The sequence below is a fragment of the Leptodactylus fuscus genome, chromosome 1 (assembly GCF_031893055.1).
Source record: "Leptodactylus fuscus isolate aLepFus1 chromosome 1, aLepFus1.hap2, whole genome shotgun sequence".
NCBI lineage: Eukaryota > Metazoa > Chordata > Amphibia > Anura > Leptodactylidae > Leptodactylus > Leptodactylus fuscus.
In genome coordinates, this window is record NC_134265.1 from 288,586,493 (window position 1) to 288,594,655 (window position 8,163).

Consider the following 8,163-nt stretch of genomic DNA (forward strand, 5'->3'; position numbering starts at 1 on the left):
CCAGTTTTCATTTTTGTGTTCCTGGTTTTTCTCATTTCTCTTTTTGTCACATCATGGCTTATTGTTTGTGGAACAAATTGTACTTTGTAATCGCACCATTCAATATCCTGTACAATGTTCTGAGAAGTTGGAAAAAAATCCTGAATAAAGTGGAATTTATAAAAAAAAAAAAATGCATTTGGTCCAATTTCTTATAGGTTTATTTTTATTTTATTCGCTATTAGGTAAAAAATTATATGTTAGTTATATTTTGTGGCTCAGTACGATCATGACGATACTAAATTTACGTAGTATTTTAATGTTTTAATACCGTTTCATTCAGAACACTGTAAATTTCTAATAATTACATAACATATTTACAGAGCTAGATATGTACATAAGATATAGTTTTTATTCATAACATTTCTGGGAATATCTGATGGCTTGATCATATTTGAATTAATTTTTTAGGAGCAGTGTTGATAAAAATGCCATTGGGCTGCTTGGATTTTTCCTTCACATGGAGTAAATGCACGTGTATTTTTGCAAAATACACGTGTAAAAATACTCGTGTAAAAATAAGACTCCCATTGACTTCAATGACATTTTAGAGGCGTATTTTTACAGGCGTATTTTTACACGTATATTTTGCAAAAATACACGCGCGTTTACTCCGTGTGAAGGCTCCCTAAGGGATAAATATATTGATATGTTAATATTTGAGCATTTTTGAACCTGGGTATACCTAAAGTGTTTATGTTTAATTCTGTTTATTAATTTTTATATGTGATTTAGGGACAAAGTAATTATTTATATTTTTATATTTTTTGTGTTTTTTTTAATGCTTTTGAAAACTGTTATTGTTTTACTTTTGTTTTCAGACCGACTTTGAAACATGGACGGTTTGATTGCTCTTACAATACACTACAATACTAATGTATTGCAATATATTGTAAAAGTCATTGACTTCTATTACACACTATAGCAATGATAGGCCTAGTAGTCTATAGCCTATAGACTCTGTCTGACATGGCAACCAATCACACCTTCTGATGATGTTCTGGAGGGCATCCATCATTAAAAAATTGCAGATTCCATGGAGTTTACGCTGTTTAACTATATGTCTAGGGCGTACCATCCCTGAGATACAGAATTCCCCCAAAAATAACCTGTATTAGCCAATAGAAGCCTGTGAGTCTTTCACTCATATTCCAACCGCCATACACACAGTCACATGTCCCTAATAAGCCAGTAGAAGCTTGCAGGAGCTAAGTCTCCACATGCACACAACTTTACTCCAGGCTTCCATAACAACCCAGCCATTTGTCTTCACAGCTCTAGGTCAGCTTTAAAGACACAGGGCACTGTGGATGACACTGTTACACAAGGCCACATATACACAGTTTTATTCCAGGTTTCCATAACAACCGATCGCAGGTTTTTCACTCATATCCAAACTGAGATTCATATGATCACATCACACTTATGGACCAATAGAAACTCGCAGATTCTTCAATCTTGATATACACACAGCTTTACACCAGGTTTCCATTGCAAGTAAGCTACTTAGGACCTGTATTAGTAAATAGCAATTTGCAGGTCCTTAAATAATCAGTCATATGACGTGTATCAGCCAATATAACTTCATATTTCATTTACCAGGTTTCCATAACAACACAGCTATAAATAAACTGTACCTATACTCTACTACAATATTGGATTTCAGCATTCTTATAAATTGAAACCTATTTAAATTACACACAAACAACATATAAAATAGACCAATACCAATTCTTATGGGGCCATTACACAAACAAAAAATGAAATATACCGTGCGATGCTGGGTCGTTCTACTAGTCTCCCTATATTATAAAAATGAATTTCTGTCTGTCTGTCTGTCTGTCTGTCTGTCTGTGCTCTAATGCGAACCAAACGACTGGACCGATCTTCACCAAATTTGGTACAGAGACACTTCAGGTATCCGGGAAGGTTTAAGATGAGACTCCAACTCGCTCGGACGCACCGTTGCTGAGATACAGCATTCCAAACACAGTGCCCCCCCCTTAGCCAATACAAACCTTCAAGTCTTTCACTCATATTCCAACTGCAATACACACGGTCACTCCACATGCACAATACAACACTGATATCAAAACTGAGATGCACGCATCAGAGGATTAGATACACAGATCAGCACACAGTATCACACGCCAGAGGATTAGATACACACGTCTGCACACAGTCCCACAAACCAGAGGATTAAATACGCACTTCTTCACATGGTTCCACATGCCAAAGGATTAGATACAGGCATCTACATACAGTTCCACACTCCAGAGGATTAGATACGCGCACCTGCCCACATTTGTACACGCCATAGGATTAGATACACGCGTCTGCACAGAGTACCACATGCCGTAGGGTTAGATACGTGCGTCTACACACAGTTCCACACGCCGAAGGATTAGATACGCGCCTCTTCACACAATACCACACAAGGGAGGATTAGATACGTGTGTGTGCACACAGTACCACACTTTGGGGGATTAGATACATGCCTCTGCACACAGTACCACAAGCCAGAGAATTAGATACGCATCTCCGCACACAGTATCACACGGGGGAGGATTAGATACACGCATCTGCACACAGTACCACACGGGGGAGGATTAGATACGCGCGTCTGCACACAGTACCACACGGGGGAGGATTAGATACGTGCGTCTACACACAGTACCACATGCCATAGGATTAGATACGTGCGTCTGCACACAGTACCACATGCCGGGGGATTGGATACGCGCATCTACACACAGTTCCACACGCCATAGGATAGATACACGCCTCTTCACACAATACCACACAGGGGAGGATTAGATACACGTGTCTTCACACAGTTGTACACGCCATAGGATTAGATACACGCGTCTGCACACAGTAACTCATGCCGTAGGATTAGATACGCGTGTCTACACACAGTACCACATGTCGTAGCATTAGATACGAGTGTCTGCACACAGTACCACTTGCCGTAGGATTAGATACGCGCATCTACACACAGTTCCACACTCCAGAGGATTAGATACGCGCATCTGCACACATTTGTACACGCCATAGGATTAGATACACACGTCTACATACAGTTCCACACTCCATAGGATTAGATACGCGCGTCTGCACACAGTTGTACACGCCATACAATTAGATACACGCGTCTGCACACAGTACCACTTGCCGTAGGATTAGATACGCGCATCTACACACAGTTCCACACTCCAGAGGATTAGATACGCGCATCTGCACACATTTGTACACGCCATAGGATTAGATACACACGTCTACATACAGTTCCACACTCCAGAGGATTAGATACGCGCGTCTGCACACAGTTGTACACGCCATACAATTAGATACACGCGTCTGCACACAGTACCACTTGCCGTAGGATTAGATACACGCATCTACACACAGTTCCACACTCCAGAGGATTAGATACGCGCATCTGCACACATTTGTACACGCCATAGGATTAGATACACACGTCTACATACAGTTCCACACTCCAGAGGATTAGATACGCGCGTCTGCACACAGTTGTACACGCCATACAATTAGATACACGCGTCTGCACACAGTACCACTTGCCGTAGGATTAGATACGCGCATCTACACACAGTTCCACACTCCAGAGGATTAGATACGCGCATCTGCACACATTTGTACACGCCATAGGATTAGATACACACGTCTACATACAGTTCCACACTCCAGAGGATTAGATACGCGCGTCTGCACACAGTTGTACACGCCATACAATTAGATACACGCGTCTGCACACAGTACCACTTGCCGTAGGATTAGATACACGCATCTACACACAGTTCCACACTCCAGAGGATTAGATACGCGCATCTGCACACATTTGTACACGCCATAGGATTAGATACACACGTCTACATACAGTTCCACACTCCAGAGGATTAGATACGCGCGTCTGCACACAGTTGTACACGCCATACAATTAGATACACGCGTCTGCACACAGTACCACATGCCGTAGGATTAGATACACGCGTCTACATACAGTTCCACACTCCAGAGGATTAGATACGCGCGTCTGCACACAGTTGTACACGCCATAGAATTAGATACACGCGTCTGCACACAGTACCACATGCAGTAGGATTAGATACGCGAGTAGGATTAGATACGTGTGTGTGCACACAGTACCACACTTTGGAGGATTAGATGCATGCCTCTGCACACAGTACCACAAGCCAGAGAATTAGATATGCGTCTCAGCACACAGTATCACACGGGGGAGGATTAGATACGCGCGTCTACACACAGTACCACATGCCATAGGATTAGATACGCCCGTCTACACATAGTTCCACACGCCGAAGGATTAGATACGAGCCTCTTCACACAATACCACACAAGGAAGGATTAGATATGTGTGTGTGCACACAGTACCACACTTTGGAGGATTAGATACATGCCTCTGGACACAGTACCACAAGCCAGAGAATTAGATACGCATTTCCGCACACAGTATCACACGGGGGAGGATTAGATACGCGCGTCTGCACACAGTACAACACGGGGGAGGATTAGATACGCACGTCTACACGCAGTACCACATGCCGGGGGATTGGATACGCGCGTCTACACACTGTTCCACACGCCATAGGATTAGATACGCACCTCTTCACACAATACCACACAGGGGAGGATTAGATACACGTGTCTTCACACAGTTGTACACGCCATAGGATTAGATACACACGTCTGCACAGAGTACCACATGCCGTAGGATTAGATACACGCATCTACATACAGTTCCACACTCCAGAGGATTAGATACGCACGTCTACACACAGTTCCACACACCATAAGATTAGATACACACATCTGCACACAGTACCACATGCTGTAGGATTAGATACGCGTGTCTACACACAGTTCCACACGCCAAAGGATTAGATACGCGCCTCTTCACACAATACCACACAGGGGAGGATTAGATACATGCGTCTGAATACAGTACCACACTTTGGAGGATTAGATACATGCCTCTGCACACAGTACCACATGCCAGATAATTAGATACGCATCTCAGCACACAGTACCACACGGGGGAGGATTAGATACGCTCATCTGCACACAGTACCTCACGCCAGGGATTAGATACACCTGTCTGCACACAGTACCACACGCCAGAGGATTAGATACACGCGTCTGCACATAGTACCACATGCTGTAAGATTAGATATGCACTTCTGCACACAGTTTCATTTACCGGAGGATTAGATACACACATCTGTACACAGTACCACACCAACAAGGATTAGATACTTGCGTCTAAACACAGTACTGCATTGGGGAAGGATTAGATACAGCTTTACTCCAGGTATCCATAACAACTGATCATAGGTTTTTCACTGATATCCAAAATGAAATACACACAATCACATGACGCTTATGGACATACACACAAACCACATACAAAATACACCAGTGCAAAACTGGACAATACTTATGAGGCCACTACACAAACATAACATGTAATATACCCGTGCGAAGCCGGGTCCTCCCTCTAGTAAATAATAATTTTAACCATGTGTTGCAAGTTTGTTAGGATAAGAAGTCATTGAAATGGGTGTGTTAGGATTTGGTTCAAAAATTTCTGCAGTACACAGTGGCATAACTACCAGGGTAGCAGGGGTAGCGACTGCCACAGGGTCTGTGAAATTAGGGGCCTGGTGACAGCTGCTACCCCTGCAGGTTTTTTTTTCTTAATAGGCTGCTACCCACTGGAGTTACTCCAGCCGGTAATGGGCCCTATTTACTTACCTATCCTGGCAGGGGCCAGAATCGGTAAGTGACGCCGCAGGCCCCACAAGCACTATTATTATACTCGGGGGGGGGGGGGGGGAGGCTTTTCAGTATTATGATTGGAGGCTCGGGAGAGGTAAAGGAACATAATAAACATGTTACAGGGGTCACACGGTGGCTCAGTGGCTAGCACTGCAGCCTTGCAGCGCTGGAGTCCTGGTGTTCAAATCCCGCCAAGGGCATAAAACCATCTGCAAGGAGTTTGTATGTTCTCCCCGTGTTTGCATGGATTTCCATCCCATATTCCAAAAGACATACTGATAGGGAAAAATGTACATTGTGAGCTCTATGTGGGGCTCACAATCTACATTTAAAAAAAAAAATAAAAAATAATAATAATAATAATAAACATGTTACTTACCTTTCCACGCTCCGGGCAGGCTTCGGGCCCAGTTGTGTGACGTCCCTGACATCACATAACCCGGTCCTGCATCACGGGTCAAGTGACATCAGTACGTCATTAAAGATGGCCAACACCACTGAAGACTGCAGCAGAGCCAGAGATAGGTAAGTTACAGTGGTTTTTTTTATGTTTGTATACCCCTGGATCTCCAATTATTATACTCTGGGGTCTGAAAAGACCCCAGAGTATAATAATTGTTCATGGGTGTCCATAGTGGGGCATAATACCTGGTATGTGAAGTGTATGTGAAGGGGCCACTATGTGAAGGGGTCACTATGGGGCATAATATTGTGTGCAGGGGCCACTATGGGGCATAATACTGTGTACTGGGGCCACTATGGGGCATAATACTTTGTGCAGGGGCCACTATGAGGCATAATACTGTGTACTGGGGCCACTATGGGGCATAATACTGTGTGCAGGGGCCACTATGGGGCATAAAAGAGCACGCAGAAATGTGTTGGGGGGTCGATCTGTCAAGGTCTGCGGTGTCGGTCAGGAAGGGGGTGGGGTCATGTCAAAAGTTTTCCACGGGGCCCCCACCATTCCTAGCCATACCACTGGCAGTACAGTATATACACGGATTTCGACATGCACTATTCAAATGAATGGGACAAGTCACAGATTTTTTTTTTTTTACTTTTTGATCATATGCATCTGGTAATGTGATAAAGCACAAACATTATAGAATATTTTTTTTTATATGTAGATAATTGTTTAGAATTGTACCAGTATTATCTGATATTTATACACAAGCATGGCACAATCTGTAGATTTACTTCAATGGTCTATAGATAATATGTACTTTATGTTAGTTATAGTAGATTTAATAACTATAGGGAATGATACCCTTCCACATATTCTGATGTGAAGTTGTCACTTTTAAAATGACATGTTCACTTTTAATTTCCCTGTGCTCGTGATTATAACAATTCTATTTTCATACCATCTGCTCTGTACATCTGGGCTCAGATTTGCAATTTAGTGTTCTCTTCAACTTTATCTGGGGCCACCATATTTTCTGTGAATACAGTAGAATCTTAGGGAATCCAATGGGAAATCTACAGAAAGGCTTCTTGTTATGCTACAATATGAAGAAAGTACCAGAATTTCTGAGCCTAAATGATATATACATATGCAATGTGATGGGTGGGTTGTGTATTAAACTGAATTTTTTGAAATTTCATGTATTTTTGTTAGTTGAGTATAAATCTAAGATCTGCTAGATACTATGATCACTGAAGAGTGAGTCTCCGGTGTTCAACCAGAGGCTCTTTTAAGAATACATATTTTCTTTGATCTGTAGGTTAGGCTAGATTTCTGTTGTTGGGATGTACATCTATTATTTAACGTGAACACTGCATTGGGCAAGAACCTCCCCAAAAATCATCACATCAGATTGAGTTTTACAGGTATTCATCTCTTACCGCATCTGAAATAGCCTTTTGAGTCACAAAAAAATTTCAGATTTGGTAAGAGATGAATATCTGTAAAACTCAATCTGATGTGATGATTTTTTGGGGGGTTCTTGCCCAATGTCAAATGGTAATAAGTGGTCAAACTCCATTCTTCCAGTCAACACAAATCCAGATTTGAAATGGATGTTGAAACAGCCATTTGTGTAGCGACTAGAGATGAGCGAATATTGTTCGGATCAGCCGATCCGAACAGCACGCTCGCATAGAAATGAATGGATGTAGCCGGAATGCGGGGGTTAAGCGGTCGGCCACCGTCAAAGCGGAAGTGCCAGGTGCATCCATTCATTTCTATGGAGCGTGCTGTTCGGATCGGCTGATCCGAACAGTACTCGCTCATCTCTAGTAGCGACCATTAAAGGTATGGCTAGCTCAGTCTTATTCATGTGAAAGAGGCAAAACTTGCAA

At 42.6% G+C, this 8,163-nt stretch overlaps 1 protein-coding gene across 6 annotated transcripts in view; it reads left to right on the forward strand.

Moving 5' to 3' along the window:
* GRIA2 (glutamate ionotropic receptor AMPA type subunit 2) overlaps nucleotides 1-8,163 on the forward strand; it is a 145,611-nt gene that overhangs the window by 125,669 nt on the left and 11,779 nt on the right. The window lies entirely within an intron of this gene.